This window comes from Ursus americanus, chromosome 3, assembly GCF_024610735.1.
Source record: "Ursus americanus isolate L20-20 chromosome 3, mUrsAme1.1.p, whole genome shotgun sequence".
NCBI classification, from domain to species: Eukaryota; Metazoa; Chordata; class Mammalia; order Carnivora; family Ursidae; genus Ursus; species Ursus americanus.
In genome coordinates, this window is record NC_142129.1 from 44,917,872 (window position 1) to 44,943,985 (window position 26,114).

Here is a 26,114-nt window from a genome sequence, read left to right on the forward strand (position 1 = left end):
TCCCCCCCCTCTTTCTTTCCCCTTTTCCTGGAAAGACTTTAGGAATAAAAAATTTTAAAATGGATCAAAAAATATTCTGTTTTTATTCACATATTCATGCAGTCCAGATAAAATTCAGTTTTTTTTTAAAGTCTCAAGCTTTACACATAATGGCTCTTTAAATTTTTCTTGCTAAAATATAGGAGGAAAAGCTAACTGTTTGAATAATGATCTTGGTTACTAGGTTATCAGATCCAAAAAGTAGGAAAGTTAAAACTTTTGACATGATATGAATTTTTGGTTTATGAATACAGAGATTCATTGTATATCAGAAAATCTTTGAAAGATGCAAAATGTACAGCAATGGAGTAAAAAAAATAGGTTTATGTTTCCTAGTTCTGTGTTTGGAGGAAACAAAATGTGTTATTCTGGTTAAGGTAGTGATTAAATGTTTGAGACTATACTATAGTACAGTTATAAAAAATATATCTCATACATATGAGATAACAGTTGTGGTTTATCTATTTGTTAAGGAAACTTAATTTTATTAAGATGGTAAATTCAATATACTACATATGTTTATTTAATATGCTCATCAAGGTAACTGTATTTTAAAGCTCTAAATTTAGTACATGTTTACACGTATCTAAACAAATATTTGGGAGGGCTTGAGAAGGGTGCATTAATGAAAGGCATACACACCCTTCAGAGCAAATGATCACTTGATATAACAAGAGTCAAATTAAAATTAGGGTTTTCTTTCTCTAAAATGACCCAACTCATTCTGCACCCAGATGTAGTAGAGTTTCTTTTTATTTTTTTAAAGATGTATTTATTTTTGAGAGAGAGAGAGAGAGACAGCACAAGTGGGAGGAGCAGAAGGAGAGGGAGAAAGAATCTCAAAGCAGACCCCGTGCTGAGCCAGTTGCAGGGCTGGATCCCAGGACCCTGAGATCATGACTTGAGCCCAGAAACTGGAGCCTTAACCAACTACACCACCCAGGTACCCCTAGTTTCGTGTTTTTTTTTTTTTTTAAGATTTACTTACTTGAGAGAGACAGACAGATAGTGACAGAAATTTTGAGAACACACCATCAGGGGGAGGGGCAGAGGCAGGGGAGAAGCAGACTCCCAACGTGGGGCTTAATCCCAGGACCCTGAGATCATGACCTGAACTGAAAGCTAAGTTTCTTATTTTTGAAAAAAAGAATGAACTTTCTTATAATGATCATCACTATTGCTGCTGCGTTTACATTTTCAACTTGTAAAAATGTCCTGCATTTAAACTGGTGCAGCCACTCTGGCAAACAGTATGGAGGTTCCTAAAATAGGGGTGCCTGGGTGGCTCGGTTGGATGAGTGTCTGACTCTTGGTTTCAGCTCAGGTCATGGTCTCAGGGTCCTGAGAGTGAGCCCTGCATTGGGCTCTGCACTCAGCACGGGATCTGCTTGAGATTCTCTCTTTCCCTCTGCCCCTCCCCCAGCTTGCATGCTTTCTCTCCAAAACAATAAAGTAAATATTATTAAAAAAAAGAAAAGTTAAGAATAGAACTACCCTATAATCCAGCAATTGCACTACTAGGTATTTATACAAAGGATACAAAAATACAGATTCGAAGGGGTGCATGCACCCCAATGTTTATAACAGCATTATCAACAATGGCCAAATTATGGAAACAGCCCAAGTGTCCATCACGTGATGGATAAAGATGTGGACTACATACGATGGAATATTACTCAGCCTTCAAAAAGAATGAAATCTTGCCGTTTGCAATGATGTGGATGACCTAGAGTCTTATGCTAAGTGAAATGGCAGGGAAAGACACATTCCATATGATTTCATTTATTTGTGGAATTTAAGAAACAAAACAAATGAATATGGGGGGCAAAGAGACAAACCAAGAAATAGATTCTTAATTACAGAGAACAAACTAATGGCTGCCAGAGGGGTGGTGGGTGGGGGATGGTCTAGATGGGTGATGGGTACTGGGGAGGGCACTTGTTGTGCTGAGCACTGGGTGTTGTATGTAAGTGATGAATCACTACATTCCACACCTGAATCCAATATTATCCTGTATGTTAACTAGCTGGAATTTATTTTTCAACGACTTACTTTAGAGAGAGTGAGCGTATGAGGTGAGCAAGGTGAGCGGCGGGGAGGGGCAGAGAGAGGGGGAAAGAATCCTCAAGATGGCTCCTTGAAGAGCACAGAGCCCGATGTGGGGCTAGATCCCAGAACCCTGAGATCATGACCTGAGCCAAAATCAAGAGCTGGCCACTTAACTGACTGGGTCACGCAGGAGCCCCTAACTAGCTGGAATTTAAATAAAAAACATGGAAGAAAAAAAAAATTTCCTGCATTTAGATGCTTCTTACTTATGTTTATATTTTGTCTCCAGGTCAACTCCTCTTTATTTTGCCTCCTCCAACCGCAGAATAGTAAAACTACCAATGTGTCTTTTAGAACTAAATGTTCTGGAGCACCAGGGTGGCTCAGTTGGTTGAGCGGCCAACTCTTGATTCGGCTCAGGTCATGATCTCGGTGTCATGGGATCGAGCCCCATATCCAGCTCCACACTCAGCACGGTGTCTGCTTGTCCTTCTCCCTCTGCTCCTCCCTCAGCTCTCTAAAATAAAATCTTTAAAAAAAATAAAAGTTCTCTGCATATCCTGGAATTGCTACAAGATAACCGGTAGTTTGCTTTTTCATCTTATAAAAGGATTAATAATAGAATGAACTGAATTGCTTGTACTTCAAATTTTAACTCACTTGAAACTATTTTGAGAGCTCCTTTTAGTTTTCCAAACACAGGCTAAAAGAACAAAAACTGAAAAATCGTTAAGAGAAATTTTAAAAAGTGATACAGGGGTACCTGGGTGGCTCAGTTGGTTAAGTGTCTGTCTTCAGCTCAGGTCATGATCTCAGGGTCCTGGGATCAAGCCCCGCATAGGGCTCCCAGCTCAGAGAGGAGCCTGCTTCTTCCTCTCCCTCTGCTTGCCGTTCCCGCTGCTTGTGCTGTCAAATAAATAAAATCTTGAAAAATAAAAAAATTAAAAAAAGTGATATGGTATCAGAGAAAAAGTACCTTTGAATCTTGATGAAATAGGCCTTTCCAGAAGATCCTGAGCTCTTGAATCTTAAAAATCCTCAAGGAGAAGACAATCTTCAGATGAAGTCGGCTAACTCAAGACCCTCAGATCCAGGTGATGAGGACACAAAGCAGACAACTTCCACCCAGCACGGCAGAAGAAGAATTTTCTGATAGCTTTTCTTTCTTTTCTTCTCCTTTTGTTTGCTTTGCTGCAAATCATACTACTGTGCTTTGGTGCCCTCTAGCAATGGCCTAATGGTTTCACAGAATGCTTTTATATACCTCACTGTTGTACTTTCAGTACCCCATCTTCCTTGTGACGTAAGAAAAGGCGAAACTCCTGTGTTCTTCTCTGTCCGTAGCTACTGCTCTAAATCGAATGGACTGCCAGATTATCATTCCCCAACCTGAACTCACGGACAGAAAAAAATGAACAGCTGTTACTTTTGATATACCTCAGGTCCCTTCTGATATTTTTTCTCTTATTTATTAACCCCAACCTCCAGCCTTTTTAAAACAGGAACCTAATCTCAAGTCAACAAAATACTTCTGTTAAAATTACTATCCTACCGACATTATAAGCTCATTAGAAGTGGGAACACATCCCGGCGCTATCCTGTGGCAATGGTCAGTGTGTTCTCGGAGACTTTCCAGCTTGATCTGGAAGAACTCTATTTTCACTCAGGGAATCTGCCTGCCTTAGAGGACAAGCAGTTGTCCTAATGTGCTAAATTTCATTTATCTAACATGATAAATTTTATTTACACCCTCAGGATGGTCTACCCTCAATCTTTAAGCCAATCTTGTTTTCACCGTTCTTTTCAACCAACATATCACAATTTTTGGATACAGCTAAAGCAGGGCATAGCAGAAAATTTATAGCCTTTTATACAAAGTCTTTCAGAAAATAAAAGAGGAAGGACCACTTCCCAACTCTTTCAATGAGCCCTCCACTACCCTGATACCAAAACCAAAAATACTGCAAGAAAACTATAGACCAATAGCCCTCACGAATATAGATGCAAACAAATCCGTAGTTAAACAGCAAATTGAATCCAAAAATATATAAAAGTTTAAACATTCAAAAATCAATGAAATTTATTATATCAGATTTAAAAAACAAAACCCATATAAGCATTTCAATAGATAAAAAGCATTTGACAAAATTCAATATACATTCATGATAAATCCTCTTGGGAAATAGGAACAGAAGGCAACTTATTATTAAAAAGGGTATCTACAAAAACCCTACAGCTAACATAAACTTAATAGTGAAAGACTGAATACTTTTCCTTTAAGTTCAAGAACAAGCAAGGTTCTCGGCTTTTAGGGCTTCCATTCAAACTGTACTGGAGAGCCTGGCCAATGTAATAAGAGAAAAGCAAAGAAGGGAGATGGAAGGGAGAGAAGAGCAAATAAAAAAAAAAAACAGGAAGTAAATAAAAGACATACAGGTTAGAAAGGAAGAAATAAATATTTTCTATTTTTGGACAATATGATTGTATATACAGAAAACTGCAAAGTATCTACAAAAAAGCTACTAGAGTGAGTTTAAGATCACAGGATACAAAGACAATGTACAAAAATAAATTTTTTTTTTACATAATAGCAGTAAACAACTGGAAATTAAAACTTCAAGAACAGTATCATTCTTAGTAACACTAAAAAACATGAAATACTTAGGTACAAATCAAATTATATGCAAGATCTATACGCTGAAAACTATAAATTACTGAAGACATCTTAAACTGAACTAAATAGAGAGATACTGTGTTCAGTTGCTAGAAGAGTCAATGTGATTAAAGACTACAACGAGCGATCTATAGCTCCAATGCAATCCCGATGAAAACAGCAGTAAGAGTTTCTGTGTAATTGACAGGCTGATTCCAAAATTTATACGAAATAGGTAAGGAACTAGAAAAACTAAAATATTATTTTGGGGGGAAAAAAAGAATTTGGAGGCCTTGCACTACCCAACATCAGGACTTCCTACAAAGCAGTAACCAGCGTAGTGTTGGGGAAGGACAGAAACAGATACAGACAACCAGAAATAAACCCACCTAGGTATGGATAATGGATTTTTGACGAAGTATAAAGATAACTGGAGAAGGAATAGCCTTTATAACCAAGCAGCGTTAGAGTAATCGGACATACATAGGCCAAAAAAAAAGAGAGAGAGAGACCTCAACCCATACTTGGCACCATATTAAAAAGTAATTGGAGATGGATCATGGATTAAATGTAACACCTCAATCTTCTCGAACATTGGTCAGCAAATGAAGGCTCATGAGCGAAATCTGACCTGTTACCTGCTATTGTAAGTTAAGTTTTATTGGAATATCCATTCATGTATGTATTGTTTACAGCTGCTTTCATGCTATAACATAGACTCTGCGGCCTCCAAAGCCTAAAATAATTACTACCTAGCTCTTCACAGGAAAAGTTTGCTCACATCTGTTCTAGAAGAGATAGAAGAAAATCTGTTACTTTGAGTTAGCCAAGGATTTCTTAGATTCAACACCAAAAGCATGATCTGTAAAAGGGAAAAAAAAAAAACAGACTGCTATCAAAATATAAAACTTCTGCTCCCCCAATGTTCATAGCAGCACTGTCCACAACAGCTAAACTGTGGAAGGAGGCAAGATGCCCTTCAACAGATGACTGGATGAAGAAGATGTGGACCATATATACAATGGAATATTACTCAGCCATCAGAAAGAACGATTGCACAACATTTGCTGCAACACGGACAGGACTGGAGGAGATTATGCTCAGCGAAATAAGTCAAGCAGAGAAAGACAATTATCATATGGTTTCACTCATTTGTGGAATGTAAAGAATAGCAGGGAGATCCGTAGAAGGAAGGGAAGAATGAAGAGGGGGTAAACAGAAGGTGGAATGAACCATGAGAGACTATGGACTCTGGGAAACAAACTGAGGGCTTCAGAGGGGAGGGGGCGTGGGGATTGGGATAGGCCGGTGATGGGTAGTAAGGAGGGCACATATTGCATGGTGCACTGGGTGTTATATGCAAACAATGAATCATGGAACACGACATCAAAAATTAATGATGTACTATGTGGTGACCAACATAACATAAAAAAAAAAAACACTTCTGCTCTTTGAAAGATATTTAAAAAATAAAAAGACAAGCCACAGATCGGAAGAAAATATTTGCAAATCAAATTTTTGATAAATGATTTGTATTCAGAATATAAAATATAAAAAGAATTCTCCAGACTAAAAAACTAGAAAAACAAAACCCAGTTTAAAAAAAAAAAATGCATATGAGTTTAACACTTTGCTTTTAAAGAAGATACACAGACAACAAATAAAGTGAAAAAAATAATTCAGCATCATTTGTTATTAGGGAAATGGAAATAAAAAACAATGGGATAAACCATACACCCGGTGTAACAAAAATAAACAACAAAAAACAAAGCAAAACCATAACCACCACCCCAACCCCCCTACCAATACTGAGCTCCAGTGAGGCTGTGAACCCCTGGAATTCCCATACATTGTGGTGCGAATGCAAAATGCAACTGCCACTTCGAACAGTTTGGCAGTTTCTTACAAACATATAATTGTCGTACAACCCAGCAATCCCACTCCTAGAAGGCACCCAAGACGAATGAAATCTGTTCACACACAAAAACCATTAGGTGAATGTTAACAGCAGCTTTATTTGTCATCAGTAAAAATTAGAAACAACCCAAACCTCCTCCAACTAGTAAATAGATGAACAACACATGGTACATTCACAATGGATCACTGCTCAGCAATTAAATGGAACCAAACTATTGATACATACAACAACATGGGTGAATCTCAAGTGATTAAGCTAAGTGGAAGCCGCGGGCTCAAAATCTACATATCACATGTGACTTCATTTACAGGCCATTGTTTAAAACACAAAACTTGAGGGAAGAAAACAGACCAGTAGTTGCCAGAGGCTTGAGCTGGGGGAGGAAGGGGAGCACAGGGAACTTTCTGGGGATAATGAACTGATTTCTATCTTGTGTTGATGGGTACGTGAGCACACACATTTATCAAAATTCATATAACGGCACACTAAAAAGGGTGATTTTTACTTTATGTAAATTATACCTCAATAAACTTTAAAAAATGACAATAGTAACCAGCCTATGTAATCTCTGATTTCTGTTCAATCTCATTCACATTCGGGTTGTTTGCATAACTTGCAAGAATCTTTACCGCTTGCTGCATATTAACCTTGAAAAATCATTAAAGGCTTGGGATGAGCCTTCAGCCAAAGATGGCTGTGCTTCTGTCAAAGTCAGATTCTGAGAATCTTGGCCCATCCAACTATGCGTACTTAAGGAGCTAATCTTCAGGAAAGCAAATCTGCACAAAATTCCCAGGGAAATCGCCTTTTCTTTCTTTTCCTCACCTGCTCCGAGACACAACACAGCCCTCTTTTACAGACAACTCTTGCAGCTTTGTTATTCCAATGTTCCACTTCCCTCCTTGGTTTAGACCTTCATCCAAAAACTGACCTGGGAGTTCCTGTTTTTTCATGTTTTTTAATCTACATTTTATTATTCTTAATGGTCAGCCATCACCAGAAATTAAAGTCCAAAAATGCTTTTATTTAAGTAACTGATGTGTATGATAAAAACTCAACTCTTACAGAAGAGTTCAAGAAAAAAGGAAGCCCTTCCACTGCCCCATCCACCTGACTCCAGTCCCACCCAAACCCACTCCTCAGAAGTCCTAACATTCAATGGTCTGATTGTAGTTCTTCTGAAGGTCATAACCTCCATCCCTCCAATGAATACCCTTGTATCTCTGCTTCTTGGTTCATAAACTCCACTGTAAACAGATAATATTCCTTACACTAGATTTGCCTCCTGTCACACTTCCAGTGTGTATTATTTAGCTTACTGAGAGCCAACTATATGCCAGGCAGTGTTTCAGACACCATGGATGCAACAGAACAAAACCAACAGACTAACCTCACGTCACAGCGCTTATATTCTGGAGGGAGGAAGAGTGACCATAAATAAAATCTGTCAGATAGTTGTTAGAATAAATAAATAGAATAAAGCAGGGTAAGGAAAACGGGGAGGATGGGATGAGGGCAGCTCAGGGAGCTTTGCCTTTGTAACTCCCTACGCACTCCTGCTGGTATAGTTTCAAATTTCTGGAGCCAGGAATCCTGATACTCATATTCGTAATTTCAAGTTCAGTTACCTACCACTGGTTTGCTCTGGGGCAAATCGCTTCGCCTCTTCAAGTTTCCTCACCTGTGAAGATGGGGATGAAAATCCCTTTCTGACAGGGTTGTTGTAAGGATTAAATGAGATGGTTGTGCTAAGCACAATGGCTGGCGCTCAGAGGACGCTCCAAATTCAAGCTATCACTTTTATGAGCGTAATATCGTAACACAAAACCTTGAACAAGACCGAAAGGCTGATGTGACTAGCTTAACTCATAGTTTTATCCATCGTTAGGTGTGGTCAACCTATGCCCCCAGCATTAGAGGACTGCACAGTTTCCTCCTTTTGTATTAAATCATATTCCTCTATTGCTTTTTATTTTTCTAATTTCAGAGATACTGGTGGATAATTTTCTTTCACACAAACATCTCAACAGAAGTTAACACATCAAAAAATTATCGATGATATACTTTAAAACACAGTCACTGACTTAAATATTTATTGAGTGGCTACTATGCACCAGAATCAGTTCTAGGTTCTGGGGATATAGCAATGAACAAAACAGAAAAGATCCCTGCTTGCACGGAAGCCATGTTCCGGTGGGAGACATAATAAGCAAACATGATGAGGTCAGACAGTGCTAAGTGCTATGAAGAAAATTAAACAGGGAAGAGGATACAGAACAATGAGTGCAGTCTTCATTAGACAGAGTCATCAGAGAGTGCACTTAATAATGAGAGGGTAGTCAGAGACAGCCTCTCTGAGGAAGTGACATTTATGCAGAGTCAGAATATTGAGAAAGAGCGTAAATATTACATATAAAAACTGTATCTCACCATTAATTCTTATTCTGGCATTGGCAGGCGCAATGGGACTTTAAAAGCTTAAGTAGGTGATTTTCCAAAAATAAAGCAAAATCTAAGACACTTATTGTGCCAAACAAAGAGTTCTGTAATTTTTACAAGTTGTGTTATAATAGATGGATTATATATTTCAATGTACTAAAAAGTAAATTATATATAAAAGTACCAGGAGAAAATACAAATACCTATGTAAACTTAAGATGGGTAAAATCCTTTTTATGTATGACCACAAAAGAAAAAAACAAAGGCAAAAACTGATGTGATTATTTTTATAAAAAGGTAAAAATGTTGAACAGAAAGAAGCAAAACAAAAACCATAGGAAAAGAACACTATCATAAATAAGACTCAAAGTGAAATGACAAATTGAAAAACACAACTGTAATGTATATTAAAAATTAACAGTCTTAACATTTAAAAATATCTTAAACCATTAAGGCAAAAAAAGCCAAAACAGGCAATGATCATAAAATAATTTGCAAGGAAATACAAATGGTCAGGACACTAATGAAAAGATGTTCAGCTACAGTCGAAATTAAAGAAATGTAATGAAAACTGATTTTGTGCTTATCAGAACAGCAAAAATGGAAAAATAGTGAGAAAATTCAGTTTTGCCCAGAGAAACTTGAACTCCTATGTCCTGTTAAGAGTGTAACACAGAGTTTAAAATTTCAACAACAGCACTGTAAATGAAATTATAAATATTTCAATAGTACTTTGATGTTATCAAAATTATGAGATTTGCATTTAATGATGAAAATATGATATACTGCTGAATGCACAGGCTGAAAGATAATATTTGGTGTGACACTAGGCATGTAAAATTATGTTTACACAGATTGATAAGCAAAAGTATAGTCACCGAATACTAAGGGTGATTATCTATCTATCTACAATGGGATTTGAGGTAATATTACTTGTCCTTTGACTGTGTAAGTACTTACATATTTACTTTTGGAACTGTCCCAAAGAAGGATTTTTAGAAAGCTATACACTAACTTGACAGTCGGCTAACAATTCAAATACTTAACATCAACCATCAACATGGTTTGAGTTTTCACCCTGCTACACTAGGGAAAGGGCAGTAGGGTATTTGTGAAGATACTATAAAGCCAAGATTATGGTCAACTCGAGTAAGGGAAAAATGCCCAGTAGAGAACTTTCCCATCATTTGTATACGTCATCATTTACTTTATGCAAAAATGTGAAGCTACCTTAATATTTTACAAACTGGCATTCCCTAATTTTTAGTTCAAGTGACATGAAAAACTCCCATTTCTAAGCCAAAAATACTTCCGCATTCCAAAACATATTACAAATATATAGCTATCAAGATTATAGTTTGGTACTGGCATAAGTATAGACATAGATCAATGGAAGAAAACAAAGAGTTGTGAAATAAATCCATACATTAATAGTCAACTGATTTTCAACAAGGGAGGCAAGATACTTCAATGGGGGAAAGAATAGTCTTTTCAACAAATGGTGCTGGGACAACTGGACATTCACATGTAAAAGAATGAACTTGGACCCCTACATCTCATATTTTATATCGAAGTTAATTCTAAATGGATCAAAGACCTAATGTAAGGGCTAACATTATAAAACTCTAAGAAGAAAACATAGGTGTATATCTTCGTAACTTTGGACAAGGCGATGGTTTCTTAGATGACACCTAAAGCACAAGCAAAGAAAAAAATGTAAACTGGACTTCATCGAAATGAAAACTTTTGTGCTGCAAAAGTCCCTATCAAAAAAAGTTAAAAGACAATGCATAGAATGGAAGAACATATTTGCAAATCATACATCTGACAAAAGTCTAGAGTCCAGAACGTATTTTAAAAAATTCTAAAGGGGCGCCTGGGTGGCTCAGTCAGTTGAGCATCTGACTTTTGGTTTCTGCTCAGGTCATGATCTTGGGGTCATGAGACCAAGCCCCAAGTCAGGCTCTGTGTTCAGTGGGGAATCTGTCTCCCTCTCCCTTTCCCTCTGCCCCTCTCCCCGCTCCCATGCACGCAAGCACACACATATCTCTCTCTAGAATAAATAAATCTTTAAAAAAAAATTCTTAAAACTCAGTAATAAAAAAATAATTTTAAAGTGGGGAAAGAATTTGAACCAACATTTCTCCAAAGATAGACAAATGGCCAATAAGCACGTGAAAAGATGCCGAACACAATTAGTCACGGAAACGCAAATCAAAGCCACAATGAGATGCTCCTTCATAGCCACTAGGATAGCTATGTTAAAAAAAGATGGGCAACACCAAGTGTCAGGTGAGGATGTGGGGAAATTAAAACCTTTACACACTGGTGTAAAATGGCGCAGCCACTTTGGAAAAAGTTCATCAATTTCCGTGATGTTAAACACAGAGTTGCCATACATTTGGCCCAGCAACTCTACTACATACCCAAGGTAATTGAAGACATATGTTCACAGAAAGACTTGTGCACAAATAAATGCTCATTGCAGCATTACTCAAGATAGTCAAAAAGTGTTAACGACCCAAATGTCTATCAACAAAATGAGATGTATCCATACAATAGAATAGTAATCAGCCATTTATAAAAATGAGTACTGATACGTGGTACAGAATGGCTGAACCTTGAGAATATGACACTAAGTAAAAGAAACCAGACACAAAAGGACACGTATTGTATGATCCTTTTAATGAAATGTCCAGAATAGGCAGATCCAAAGAGAGATAAAGTAGATTAGTGATTACCAAGAGCAAAGGGAGAAGGGGAGAATGGAGCATGACTACTGATGGGTATGGGGTTTCTTTTTGGAGTGATATAAATGTTCTAAAATTAGACAGTGATGACTGCACAGCCTTGTGAACATTCTAGAAACACTGAATTGTACACTTCAAAATAGCAGATTTTATGGCATGTGAATCAAAAAAATTTTTTTAAAAGAATGATGGCAAACTTCTTGCCTGAAGCTATGTAAGACAGAAGACACTGGGGCAGTATCCTTAAAGTGTTTAAAGAAAATAAAACAAAAAACAAACCAAAAAAGCATGATCTAGAAAATCTAGGCCTGGAAAAATTTCTTTCAAAACTGAAAGCAATGACTTCAAAACTTACTACAAATCTACAGTAATAAAGACAGTGTAATACTGGCATAAGTACAGACATATAGGTCAATGAAACAAAAATGAGCCCAGAAATAATCCTACACATATAAAGCTATCTGATTTTCAATGAAGACACCAAGTTAACTCAATCGGGAAAAGAGAGTCATTTCAACAAATGATCTGGAACTGGAGAGTCATATGGGTAAACATGAACCCCAATACTTACCTTCATATAACACACAAAAACTAACTCGAGTTGTATCACAGATCTAAATGTAAGAGTGACAGAGAAAATCTTTGTGACTTTGTATTTGGCAAGGATTTCTTAACACTAAAAGCATGAACGGGAAAAGAAAAAAACTAATAAACCAGACTTCATCAAAATTGAAAACTTTTGTTCTTTTGAAGACACTTTAAGAAAATGAAAAGGCAACAAGTATTTGCAAATCATATATCTGATAAACTATTTGTATGGAGAACATATAAAGAACTCTTACAACTCAGTAACAGGATGATGCACAACCCAATTTAAAATGAGGAGCCCCATGAGACTTCAGGAATAACTGGGTAAGGAGGATGGCATATTTTCACCCCAAAAAGTGATGAAAAAATCTGACAAAACAGTTCAAACAATCATTTTAGAACTTCGGAAAATAAGCAAAAGCATGCAGCAAACTGAGAAATGTTTCCTCAAGAAAACCTACTGAACCTTGGAGTAAAAACCATGGGCATCTGCCATTTTAGCCCAGAGCAGTTTTCCTATCCTTCGGCCCCACACATAACGCCCCCCACAACCTCCCAAGTTAGGTGGCACTGTAGTTCGCCAGAGTGGGGCAGGCTGTGAGGAGCTGCGGCCCCCTTGATGGAGGGGGCAAAACAGATTTAGAGCAAAATGCAGGAAAAACTCATGTCCAGGGGTATTGCTGGAAACCTCAATCTTAGTGGCAACCAGGGAAGGCCATCATTGTAGCTGGCCTGAGGCTGAGACACTGGTTGTGGTAAGCAAGAGACAGTCATCACAACAGCGGAAACTGAACACAGTGACCTGGGGAGGAGATAACAGCGAGCGAGCCTCCAACATACCCCAGGATGGGATGGCACAAACAGATGCATGCACATAACCTAGCGATTCTACTTCTAGGTACTTACCCAAGACAAGTAGGAAAAAACCTACGTCCACACAAAGACCTGAAGGCGAATGTTCATTAGCAGCATTATTCATAAAAGCCAAAAAAGTGGAAACAATCCAAATTTCCATCAACTGGTGAATGAACAAATGTGGTATATCCATATAATTGAAAACTATTCAGCAAAAGTAAAAATTACGAATGCATGCTAAACATGGATGAGCTCAGAACACTTTAAATGACTGGATTTTGTGTGTGTAAATTATACCTCCACAAAACTGTTAAAACTATAATGGGATAAAGATTTCAACAGACCTTCCACCAAAAGAAAGACAGGAATGACAAATGTTATGATGTTAGTATTATTAATGGTTAGGTAACTTCAAATTAAATCACGAGATACCATTACATACCCACTAGAATGGCCAAAATTCAAAATACTGACAATAGCAAGTATTGGCAATAATGTGGGAAAACCCTCACACAGCACTGGGCCACTGGTGGGGGGGGGGGGGGAGGCGGGGGAATGGAAAATGGTACAGCCAGTTCGGAAAACAGTTTGGCGGTATCTTAGAAAGTGAGAGAGATATTTACCATAGGACTCGATTATTCCACTCCTAGGTATTTATTCAAGAGAAATGAAATCACATGTTCACATAAAGATTTATAGATCAATGTTCACAGCCACTTTATTCATAATAACCCAAACTGGAGAGAGCCCAAGTGTCCACCAATAGGGGAGCGCGGGTAACAAACTGTAGTACAGTCATACAATGGAATACTACTCAGCAATAAAAAGGAACGGATTCAAGCAGTAACACTGACGCCTCTCACAGATACGCCGAGCATAACAAGCCTTACACAAACAAAGGACATACTGAATGTTTTCAGCTAATCTACGGTGACACAAGCAGATCAATCTGCCTAGGGGTGGAGGGTGGATGGGTGGGAACAGGCTGTAAAGGGGCTTGTGGTACCTTTCGAGGGGTGACGGAAATGTTCTCCATCTCGGTTGTGGTGACAGTTGCACAGGTGTCTGTATGTATCCAAACTCATTAGACTGTACACTTACAGTGAACGTTTTTGTTGTATGTAAATTATAACTTACTGGAGTTACTTTTAAAAAACTGTGAAGAAATAAATCAGATTAGAAATATACCCCCAAACTTACTGAGGAAACAGGCTTCTAAAAACTGAAAATGAGCTAACCAATCTGCCTGGCTATGTCTCCTGCAATCCTTGTTTGCAGAACTTTCATCTGTTTTCACCTGTTCTGGCAGCACTGACACATACCAGGGTCTGGCACCAGCATGAAACTGTTAACAGATGCACAGTCACATCGAGCATTTGCCAATGACTTTAATAATCTTATGTCTTGAAAGATCTGCCACAAATGCTTATTCAAGAACTGGGTTTCACACACCATGTTATTTATACGTTGGCTATGCCATGCCTCATCCCCAGCTTTTGCTAAGAATACTGAACCGTAAGCTCCGTTAAGGGCAGCAACTCTCTTTTTTCCACATGAGTGTACGTGCGGTGTCTCACACGGTGTCTCTTGCTTCTCTCCCATGTTCAGTAAGCATGTGCTAAATGAATGAACCCACACTTCAGCTCACCCCGCGTTCCAGTTCAAGTAACTCCCACACGTTCTTCTTCAGGCTGAGAAGACGTCAAGATTACCAACGTAACTCTAAGAATGAAAATCACACAAGAGCGGCTCACATACAAACAGCTACCTACAGTGGCTTTCTAGTGACTGCTGGGAGTGTAACAGAATGCTACGGCTGAATTATTAGCTGTCGCGTTTTTCGTGCCTTTCGTTCCTGCTTGCTTATGGCAACTCTCTCAGTGACTCACTGGCAGCTGCTGCTTCAGGAGGGAGATACAAGAAGCAAAACCAAGACATCTCTGCTCAACTCTGATGTCAAAGTTTTTTTTAAAGCCAAAGGAAGAAACATGAGCCCGAAAGCGAAAAGGCTTTTGATTTGTCAGAGCCGAGTTCTGGAGGCAGAAAGGGCTTTTAGCAGTCTACAAACTCCGGGGTGCAAAGTGGGAAAAAAAAAAAAAATTCAAGGACCTCAGCCTGGCTGAAATAGTTTGTTCTATGAACCACACAGTTGGGAAGAATGGGTAATGATACAGGAATAGTTTTCTCATTCAAAAAGAGCCGTAAGTTTGAGAAAAGAGAACTGGAGGGAATGTAGCTAGATCTTAGTTGTAAAGGTCTATGATATGCTTGGCGCTCCTCCCCAAGGGCTGACACTCCACGTGGGGGGTGTGCGAGAAAGCCGCAGGTAAAGTTGTATGCTGGCTGTACAACAGGAGCACACCCCGACAGTTAACTCAGAATCTCTGGTGTGGAGTTAAGGCTTTAATATTTTTTTAAAAACTGTCTTCCCTTCCTACCTCCCAAGTCGATCTCATCTTCAGCCAAGTTTTAAGGATTACTGACTTGCAGGGACCCCGAAGTTGAGGAATGCAATACACCTGTCTTCCCACGCTGTAGCCATACACCTGTCTTCCCACGCTGTAGCCATCTTTGTGGACGAACTCCCTGGCAATTCCACCGACTCCTTCGAACAGGGCGCTGGAGCACAGAACTCCCACACAGACACCACTGGGGACTCTCCAAGCTGGATTTGGAAGAGTCTCGGTTTTGTGAATGAGGGTCTGGTGGACAAGTTTAGCGGCTGAAGCATGGATGTGGTACAAAGTTAACTACTGCCAGAAGGCCTGAAACTCATGCAACTGTCCCCACAGGGCTCTACACAGGGGACAACTCAGACTAGAGCTATTCATCAGCACTGCTCACAGTTCCTGTTGATGACCACAAACCCACCAATCCCTAACTGTAACACGGACTCAGTTACTCAGAGTCTGTGCATCTTTACCAGAACACTGCAGTTGTAACAAAAGCCAGTGACGTCTGTGAAAGCAAATAAAGAGGATTCCTTAAATCATCAACTTTTTCAAGGTATTTCCAGTCTTACTGAAAAAATTAGGAAACTCTGACTCAGTTTAGTAACAAAAGAGGACCAGCTCTGCTCATGCATAGTACCTAATTAACTTTAAGGGACCAAGGTCTTCACCAAGTTGGAATTATTAGACCTCCAAAAATTCAGCTGAGGATTAGAGTGGAAAACGAACTTCCCAGATTGATCTAGACCTATCAGTCACTGGTCGCATATGGCTCTTGAACGCTTAAAACGTGGCTATTTCCAAATACAGATGTGCTATAAATATACATCACATTTCAAAAACTGAAAAAAAGATCTAAAAATATCTCGCTGACAATTTTTATACCAATTACAAGCTAAAATGATGATAGTTTGGATATTTAAACACCCTAGGAAGGCCTTTAGCCTTTGCAATGTTTGAACTCCAACAATGGATGAACTATAAGCTGTTTGACTCCCTTGATGGATATCCTCTATCTGGATAACGAATAGCCTTAACATTTACAGATTTAATAACACTTTAATTTATAAATGAGCTACTTTAAAAGGTTCATGACATAGTTATCTGCTATTTTTCTGAAATATAAATCTGCACTGCTAACAGTATACAGTTTGTTTTCAGCTACCGAGCTACTAAATTACCAAGCCAATCAGAAAGAATTTAAGTCTTAAACTGACTTTGCTGGGAAGTTATTTTTTGGTCAGGTACTTTTTAACTCTCATAAAATAATGAACACTGAATTCATAAGTTCATGGAAAAGAACCAGAGGCATAAGGCACTATATGGCAGAATTTAACAATGCTCTTATAATTACAGCATCATTAAGGTATTGCAGAAAAAGTATTTTCACTTTATTTTACGTGAGAAGTCGAATCTTAAATCATGCAATTATATTTATGATGATAAGGGTTTTTTTGTTTTTTTTTTTTGTTTTTTACATTTTAGGGCAATTCCCTCTAAGGTGTTAAGTTTCTGTTATTCTAACAGGCCTTCAATTGCCGGAATTCCTGGTCTAGGAAGTTCCAAGTTACCTACTGGTGCATCTTTGAACCAATTCAGAGAAACCTGTGAAAGTTTGGTGTCCCCACAGATATGCTGTATTAGATTAGGGAGTCTGGGAGGAGAACGGACTCCTTGAGCTAATATAATACAAGGATATCCCAGGGTTTCTGCTGCTTCTCCGGAACTAAATCTAAGCTATCAGTCCTCTCTTCCTGTCCCTCACTCAACAAAGATAATCACGAAGCACCCACTGGCAACCCACGGCCTTCCAGGAACGAATAGACCTCTTCTGGTCCTCCTCCTGCTTAGCCTAACTAACTGACCTGCCGCAAAGCATCATCCATCCTTCCTGTACACCGACTTCTACAAATACTCTACTTCCAATAATAGCTTCTTTCTGTTGTGAGTGCCTGAGAAGACTCGTATAATGGGAAGGGTCTGGGACAAAAGGACCAGAGAGAAAACCTCATGAATGCTTCAGAATGCATCTCAGCATCTCATCACACAAACCTGGAAAAACATGGCCCTATTCCAACAGACACCTGAAGTTAAGGGGGGACGTGAGGGTGGTGTTTTGGGAGAAGTCCAACTCAACCAACCTAGATATCATTATACTTATCACGCACTTACGGACTCTTCTAACAGTGTTGGCGACATTTGTGTCTAGACAACTCCTGAACCCTAACAGCCACACACACACACATACACATATACATATATTCTTTTGCCTTCTCACACCTTGCCAACTATACCTGTCTGGCTTCTCCCTCAAGGCTCTGCCTATTTCAGATCCAATTTCTTTATGTTAGAGTTGGTGTTATCTCTGGCCCTCCAGGAATACTTCTGACATACTCAGCTTCCCCAAGTAGAGATAGGCTGTCTTTAAGACTCAACCCTTCACGATGTGGAGAAGGTACAGATGGAGTTGCCCTGGTCTGGTCTTTCATCCCCAACACGTAAACGATTACCGAGATGAGTTAATTTTCCTCTCTAAATTTGTAAGTTCTTCAACTTTCCTTTCCTATTGTCATTCCTTTAGTTTTGCCTCTCCTTAGCTTGCCTGAACTGCTACACATTTTCTAACAAAGTCTCTCTGCCTCTAGTTTCATTCCTCTCTAATCTGAAGAGTAAATCTGTCTTTTTCCTGCTTAAGATCCTCCAATTGTAGTTTGGCACCTATATCCCTTTGTGCTTTGCCACCTGCTTACCTCTCTAGACGTAGCAACTCCCCAGAATGTCCTGCTGGTAGGTGCTATGCTCTCTGCCTTAGGAATACCCTTCCCAAACCTCTCACTGCTCATGTCCGTTTATCCACAGCCCCTGGAGTTACGTATGATCTATTTGTCCTTAAAGATTTCGTTTCATCATTCTCTTGCCTAAGCCAGTGACCTTCCTCACTACCCCCGCTATACCTTGTGGACAAGTCTATAACAGCAATTATAATTCTTTATTATATGCCTGCTTACTTATTTGCTTCCCCCACTAAAGGTTAAGGTCTTAGAGGTTAGCTATCTTAGATTTCTGTATTTTTGGTCCCTAACAGTCCATAGAATCAAGTATGCTTAATACATAATTGCTGGGACAGTAAATCTCTAGATTTTACCAAGAAGGAAGAACAGAATCCACAATGTCTTCTTTATATACATAAGTTTCTTAAACACATCAGCTAAAGTCTAAGTCATTACTCTTCTACCTTGTGAATGGAGAGAATAACAAAAATGATTTATTCATAGACGGACACAAGTATTGTTATTGTCTATAATAACCCCTAACATTATTAAGTGTTTACTGTGTGTCTGGTGCACACGTGTACCTTCCCCCCAAGCCTCACAACAACCTTGAGGTAGGCAGTAGTTTCACCTCTTTTTATAGGAAAGACAAGGCACAGAGAAGTTAAGCATCTCGCCCAATGTCAGAGAGAGAGCAAAACCAGGCAGTCTGGCTCCAGAACCCATGTCCTTAACCACTCTGCTCCAAAGCTCAATTCCTCCTGCATCATGAAAACGGGCCTTCAAAAGATTAATTACACCTCTTTTTAAAACATAAGGTAATAGTACCAAACACAATCTAAATTTTAAAAGTTATGATTACACATTGACAGACCATTCCTCCCCAAAACTTAATAGCTCTACTACAATCATATTTCAATTAAAAAATTTACAAATACGTTTCACATTAGAAATTTCAAAGTACATTTTTACTTATCTTTATGGTAATGAAGACCTCCTTGTTCATTACCGCCACAGTCGTCTCTCAAGCTATTTTAGACGTTTAACTCAATGGGTGTACAAAAATAGATGAACTGTGACATCAATTAATTCATGGTAACCTTTCAGCAATCAGATAATCCTCAATTTTATTGTAATATACTGCCAACTTCTAGACATTACACATGACAGTGGATAAACTTTCTCTTATTTTCTATTTCTATTTCTAAATAACAGGATAATTTGGCAAGATCATTTGGAAGTTTTATTTATTAAAATATTAGTAATGAACTGTTCCATTTTAGTTCAGAACATACTAATACAAGTTGTTCCTAATACACTTTCTGTATTTCTTGTGATGGATGCTATCGATATCTTATTTAACAGGAAAGTACTTTCTAATAGAGGAAAATAAGAGGTATTACAGAAGAGTCATTATTGAAATCATGAACAAAGCAATGAAGTAAATAACTATTATTACTGTGATTTTCTAAAGACTGATAGTCATTGCAAAGAAAGAAAATGTAATGGATTTCTGTATTAAGATCAATACCATCATCAAATTCCAAAATCTCTTTTAATCTCCCTGTAGGGTCTGTATCATATGCACACAGGTGCCCCAAACACTACTGACTAAAATGTAACCTTTTCAAAATGCTAGTACCAGGTTCACTGGTAAGAGGGCACAGGCAGAACTGTAAGTTTATAAACATGAACCATCGGTACCTATCAATCTCAGCATATCAGATCAAAAAGGCAGGCATGAAAATTTACAATAGGAGAAATCAGTCACTTATTCTAAGACTTGGGGTCCTGACAGGTGCCTCACACAGTCTAGGGCAGAGCTAAGAAGCACAATGTTGGTTGACAGACATTACAGTATCACTTTAAAATTTTTCCTTTATTTCTGGGACGTGAGTTTATGCCATACTGCTCTCTGCTTCTCTATAAACAAGCAACCAACAATTTATCTTATTATTAGCCACTGGTCTAAAATTAACGATGGCTTAAGTATCTGAAAATATGTCATCTCCCCTAAGTATAGTAATGTTTCAGCTAAAACTTAATATTAACATATCTGGTTTTCTTCAATGCTTTGAGTTCTTTCCAGAGAATCAGCTGAACTTCAAAGATCAGGTATTTCCCATTCAACTCAAGAATTCTGTGATTTAAAAAGAACACGCAGCTTTCTAGCTTAAACACGGCATTCACAGAATACGGCCCTCGAGGTACTGCCTGGGTAGTTATTACCGAATTCAGCTGTTCCCCAATAAGAATCACTACTAGGAGTATACCAAGTAGCAACTTCCCCTAAAGAAAACCAAGGAGTAATTTAGTTTCAGAATGAAAAGATCTGGATAGAGAAGAAGTAGACAATAAAACAGATAATTTAACTATTGTTATTCACAATATAGCAAAGAAAAAAACCAGAAGTTACACACTTTGAAAAAGGGGTGTAGGGTGATAGGCCAAAGACAAAATACTGGCATGCTGGAATTTTTTCTTTTTTTTAACTTAGAAAGTATCTGTATAAGAACAAGGAACACTTCACATTTAACACATTGTCAATATGTATTGAGTTCACCTCACGACAGATCCAACTGCAAGAAAACGGCCCCAATGAACTAGAAGATTTCCCGCAACTAACAAACTGTACTCACAATTAATAAGCAACATTTACCTCTAATGCAGTTTTACAAAGTTCCCAATAATCTGATTTATATGGAAACTTCCTCTGTGGAAAAAATAAGATGGTTTGGATATTATTATCAATGCACAATATGGATATCAATCAGATAGGAAATTCAATTATTCTTGAATTTTTAGAAAGAGTTTCATGCTTTGTTCAAACGTAGTAGCTTATTGTTAAGAAATTTCCTTTCTTCAACTCTCCAAGTTAGTAAATAAAATCAGGTAATATTTACATTTAATTTACTGTCTTTTTCATTTAAAGAAATAGGTTTTAGTCTTGTTATATAATAAGTTAATTTAAACTACTGCTCTTAAACATCACTATACCCAAATGTAGAAAGTAAAATAAGCTTTGAAAAGGAACCTGCCATTTTCACAAATACATTTTTAACCTGAAATCTTTTCAAAATACATATTGCAAATACGCTGGCGGTGCTGCACGCTCAGGCATTTTGGGCTACATTCTAATACAGTGTTTAGTGGGTGAGAACTGAAACAGTATAGCGTTTAAAAGAAACATAAGACTTGCACTGAGAAACCAAAACCCATATAGCATGCAACAGTTAACAACACGGCCTTTTAAATGTTCAGCTATCACAAAAAAAGTCAGTTACAGAAGCCATTATTTATATTTCAATCACAAACACTGCTCTTAAAATACAATCTGTATCGGATTTATACCCAGATCTGAAAAACACAGATTAAGATGAGGCTTGGTCTAATTTCTCTGGCAAAAAAAGTCAAAAGTAAGAATAATCTTACTATCTCTTACATATTCTGGCAAGAACAACAAAATCCAAAAAGCCAGATCGAAGTAAACTGAGGAGTCAAAATTGGCAATAAACCCATTATGAAGAGTGGCACTAAAGTGAAATTTCAGAACATATTGCTTTTCTAAATATTAAGTGCAATCTTACTGGAAAACATGTATTTACAAAGATTCTAGAACGCTATCACCAACTTGGTGTCTAGGTTTTCGATCTTTATTTTGTCTCCGTAATATTCAGTTGTCAGTAGTTTCAAGCTACATACTTAAAGACATCTAACGTGATTTTTATAGCCTACTTACACTATTCAGTGTCCAGGTACAGATTTACAAATATTGTAAGTGACATTATGTAGAATATTATAATATTTTCCAGAGTAGCAACTTTGACTTTGAATAAAAACCAGAGTATGCGGGCTATAAAAACATTTTCTTTTCGATTTCTAAATTCTTCTTTTTAGGGAATCACTGATGGAGACTGAACTTAAAGTAAAAAATGCTAACCTTTGTCAATTTTAACAAAAAAGGGATTGCTATAAACAGATTTTAAGTAAATACTGTTCTAGACAAATATAATAATCAAGGAGCACTCGACACAAACACTGAACTTTCGTCTAAACCACAGGAGCTTTACTGGAGCAGCGGCAGCACAGAACTCTGCGACAATCAGAGGCTGAGAGGACGGTCCAGAACAAAGAAGGAAAAGAACGTAAGCTCAAAAAATTAAAAAGTCAATGAATAACCTGTATCAGAAAATAGCTTCCAGGAGGATATTAATAGGTAATTACCACAGCCAGAGTTCAGCTCTGCCTTCAAGAATGGAAGACAACAAAAACAATTCTTACCGTAACAATATACCAGTAGTAGAAAAAAATGAATTATTCACACAGTATTCTAAGAGGCTTTTCCTGGGGTGAGTGGGTATGTGTGTATGTGTGTGAAAGCTTACAAAATTAAAAATGTGAAACAAAATGGATTCGTATTAAGATTTCATGATAACAGAAAAAAATTTAAGGAAAGACTGTTTTCCTTGAGGGAAGAGTATTTCCCACAACCGGTTTAAAAAGCACCTATGAACCCATGCTGTCCGCCGTCACAACCGAAGTTTTGGATACTTTTGTCAACTGCAGCATAACAAAAGGCATTTCACAGCATAACTTTAGGGAAAATGTTATCTGGTCTAGAATCACACAGAAAGCAACGAAAAACTCTTTTAATTGCTTCTAAAACACCAATTTTTCTGGGTAGCAGCAGTTGCTCCTGCACGTGCCCTTTCAAAAAATATGAAACAGAAGCAGAAATAGGGAAAAAATTTGAGAATAAAAGTAGCAGCATTAAATAGAAAAGCAAATACTTAAATAAAAGTTTAAAATAAGGAAACAGTACTGTGCAACTTTCAATTATACCAAGGTAAAGTGCACTGCTTAAATGTTCACTGATAACATTTTCCCTATATGTTGAAAATATGAAATCTACTTATTGGTATCTTTTTATATTAAAAAAAAAAAAAAAGACATTCACTATTGTAGCCCTGATAGCTCTCTTCCAGTATTTTTTAACCATTCAGATGTATTTTGTGGGAATATTTATTCACATAATTTTGCTTAATACATTTCTTTCTATACAAGACTGAATTTAAAAGTCTCTATAACATTTTCAATTACAGTAATAACACATTAATAAATTATAAATTAACAAAATCTTCATATTTGCTTTAAAAAATCATTTATCAAACACTAACCTCCAGATTATCTGGAAAATTAAAGATGCAAATTGCTATAAATCTGGCATCCCGATTAAATTCTGATTTTTAAAAGTATATAAAATGTCCCTCAAATTATTCCAAGTTTCACTCAAGAAAATTTTATTTTACCCTTTTCATAAGTTACTAAGTTTACGATCTGCTAAACACTCTACCCAAATGTGGGAAAACTGTCTGGAGATGCAAAGCACAAAAATAATTACATGAAAAGAACAAATAAAAATACCCGTTAAAACAAAGTTATTATAGCTGGCAGCACTTAAAATTGGTAATTTGTATTTTTTAAAAAGTTGCATAGCTGCAAGATGATTCATTACTGATTAACTACGGAGCAGTTTTACTTAAGAGGAAATAATACACTTAATAAATCGCAATTCAACAGACAATCTTAGATTTAGGTCATTAAAATGTAATCATGTAACTTGATTTTTACTCTTTGGACTGCATTCTGGTACTGTTACACCTTTAATTTCAACTATTAACATATTTTAGCTCTCCTATGTAGAAGTCTATTTTCCACTCCTGGGGGGGAAAATAGAAGAACTTGAGATCATGGTCTACATTCAGACAATGTTTTACTGCTTGATTACATTTCTTGGTTTCACATTTAAGACTTTAATTTATAAGAAGTACATTATGTGGTCTTCAGTTTAAGAACAGATGAATGCAGAAACATCGTGCTGGGGAAAATAAAGCGACCCCCAACCAAAAAACAAGTCAAAACACAACCAGTTGCGCGGCTCTACAGAACTTGATAAAATCAACTTCTAAATCAGTTAACTTTGGCGTCTGAATACAAAATGTTTATCAGTGTTACCTATGTAGATGACTATTAAGGGATGTGCAGCATTTTCAAAATCCCTGTGTGTCCTTTATATGCATGTTTGGTACACGGAGTTCTGTGGCAACCGTCCTCTCTTCAGCAGGGTTACCCCCCTGTGTGATTGTCCATCTCTGCATTACCAAGTCTCACAGAACTCAGATTTCTGGCTGAGTATGTTTTGTTTTGCTTTTTCCAGAGACAGATCCTCATATCCTCTCAGTTTTTCAAGCATCTTGGAAAGACAAGAAAACCTGTGTGGAAGCAGATGCATTAGGTTTCAGCAGTGGTCCGTAATACTAACACAAGATACAACACCCATTTCCCCAGGAACGCTGCTTTAGTTGCTATACATTTTCATACACTATTCTAAAAACCCCTAAAATTAGTGTTCTGTAAAGGAACAGATAAAGGACAGAAGGACCAATTAAAGCTTAAAACAGTCACAGAAAATAGCCACCACATAACAGTCATTCTCCCTCCACAAGAAAGATCACGCCAGAGTACAGAAAACACACAACACGCAACACCTACACACCTATTAATCCTTCCCCAAATAACTAACAACCTCCAATAAAAACGGTAAACAATTTCCTAACTAATCCAAACCTTAGATTGTCATGTATATCTATTTTGGGCTGTCCACTAAATTCTTAAGCTGAAGAACATCAGAAATGCTGTACATGCTGCTTTATGGTGTCTTCTTTTTTTTTTTTTTTTTAACACGTTTTAACAAAAGGGGCGCCTGGGTGGCTCAGTTGGTTAGGGGTCTGCCTTGGGCTCAGGTCATGATCTCCAGGTCCTGGGATCGAGCCCTGCATCAGCCCTGCATCGAGCTCCTTGCTCAGCGGGGAGCCTGCTTCTCCCTCTGTCTGCGGCTCCCCCTGCTTGTGCTCTCTCTCTCTCTCCGACAAATAAATAAAATTTTTTTTTAAAAAAATAAATGTTTTAACAACAACAAATCCTCTTCACCCACATGCTTAATGAGACAGCAAAAGGGATGGGAGGAATGTATCGTCTGACAAATAAGAACAGTCAGAACTGAAGCAAAAATTTGAGTTAAGATATTCCATGTCTGTACATTTGTAAAAACGACTTTTCAAGACTCACAGAGACAAGATTCCACTGATTCATAGAATTTGTAAGGGCAGCTGCCACCAAACTAAGGTTCTATGTACAAAAAAAAATCAAAAAAAGATAACACTGATACATAAAGTAAGGAAACTGAAATGCTGTTTAAAACCAACATGCATATTGACTGTGAGAGGAGACACATGTTCCTTATACCCCATAAGCTCATTGTAACACTAAAGGAAAAATTTAGCTGATCGGATCATGAAACACACACATTTTTATGACCATAAAATCCCACCTCACATAAACAAGTTTATTGCCTCTGAAAGACACATATTACCTACAGGTGAAAACTTCAGACATATTACCTTGGTATGTAAAATACTAAGATAAAAATTTCATTTTATTAGCATGAATTTTTAGTACTTCTCTTTAAATGCTTCTATAATTTTAGCCATACTTTTAGTTTATTGGCCCAGACATAAGGTTACACTGAAGATATTCCAAAGC

The 26,114-nt window shown here is 37.6% G+C and overlaps 1 protein-coding gene across 1 annotated transcript in view; it reads right to left on the bottom strand.

Moving 5' to 3' along the window:
* Positions 1-999: 999 nt before the first annotated feature.
* The window catches only part of ZNRF2 (zinc and ring finger 2), a 110,944-nt gene continuing 85,829 nt past the window's right edge, over positions 1,000-26,114 (bottom strand). Inside the window, exon 5 of the mRNA XM_045792942.2 lies at positions 1,000-24,784. The gene's annotated coding sequence lies outside the window, so the exon portion shown is untranslated. The remainder of the gene's footprint in view (positions 24,785-26,114) is intronic.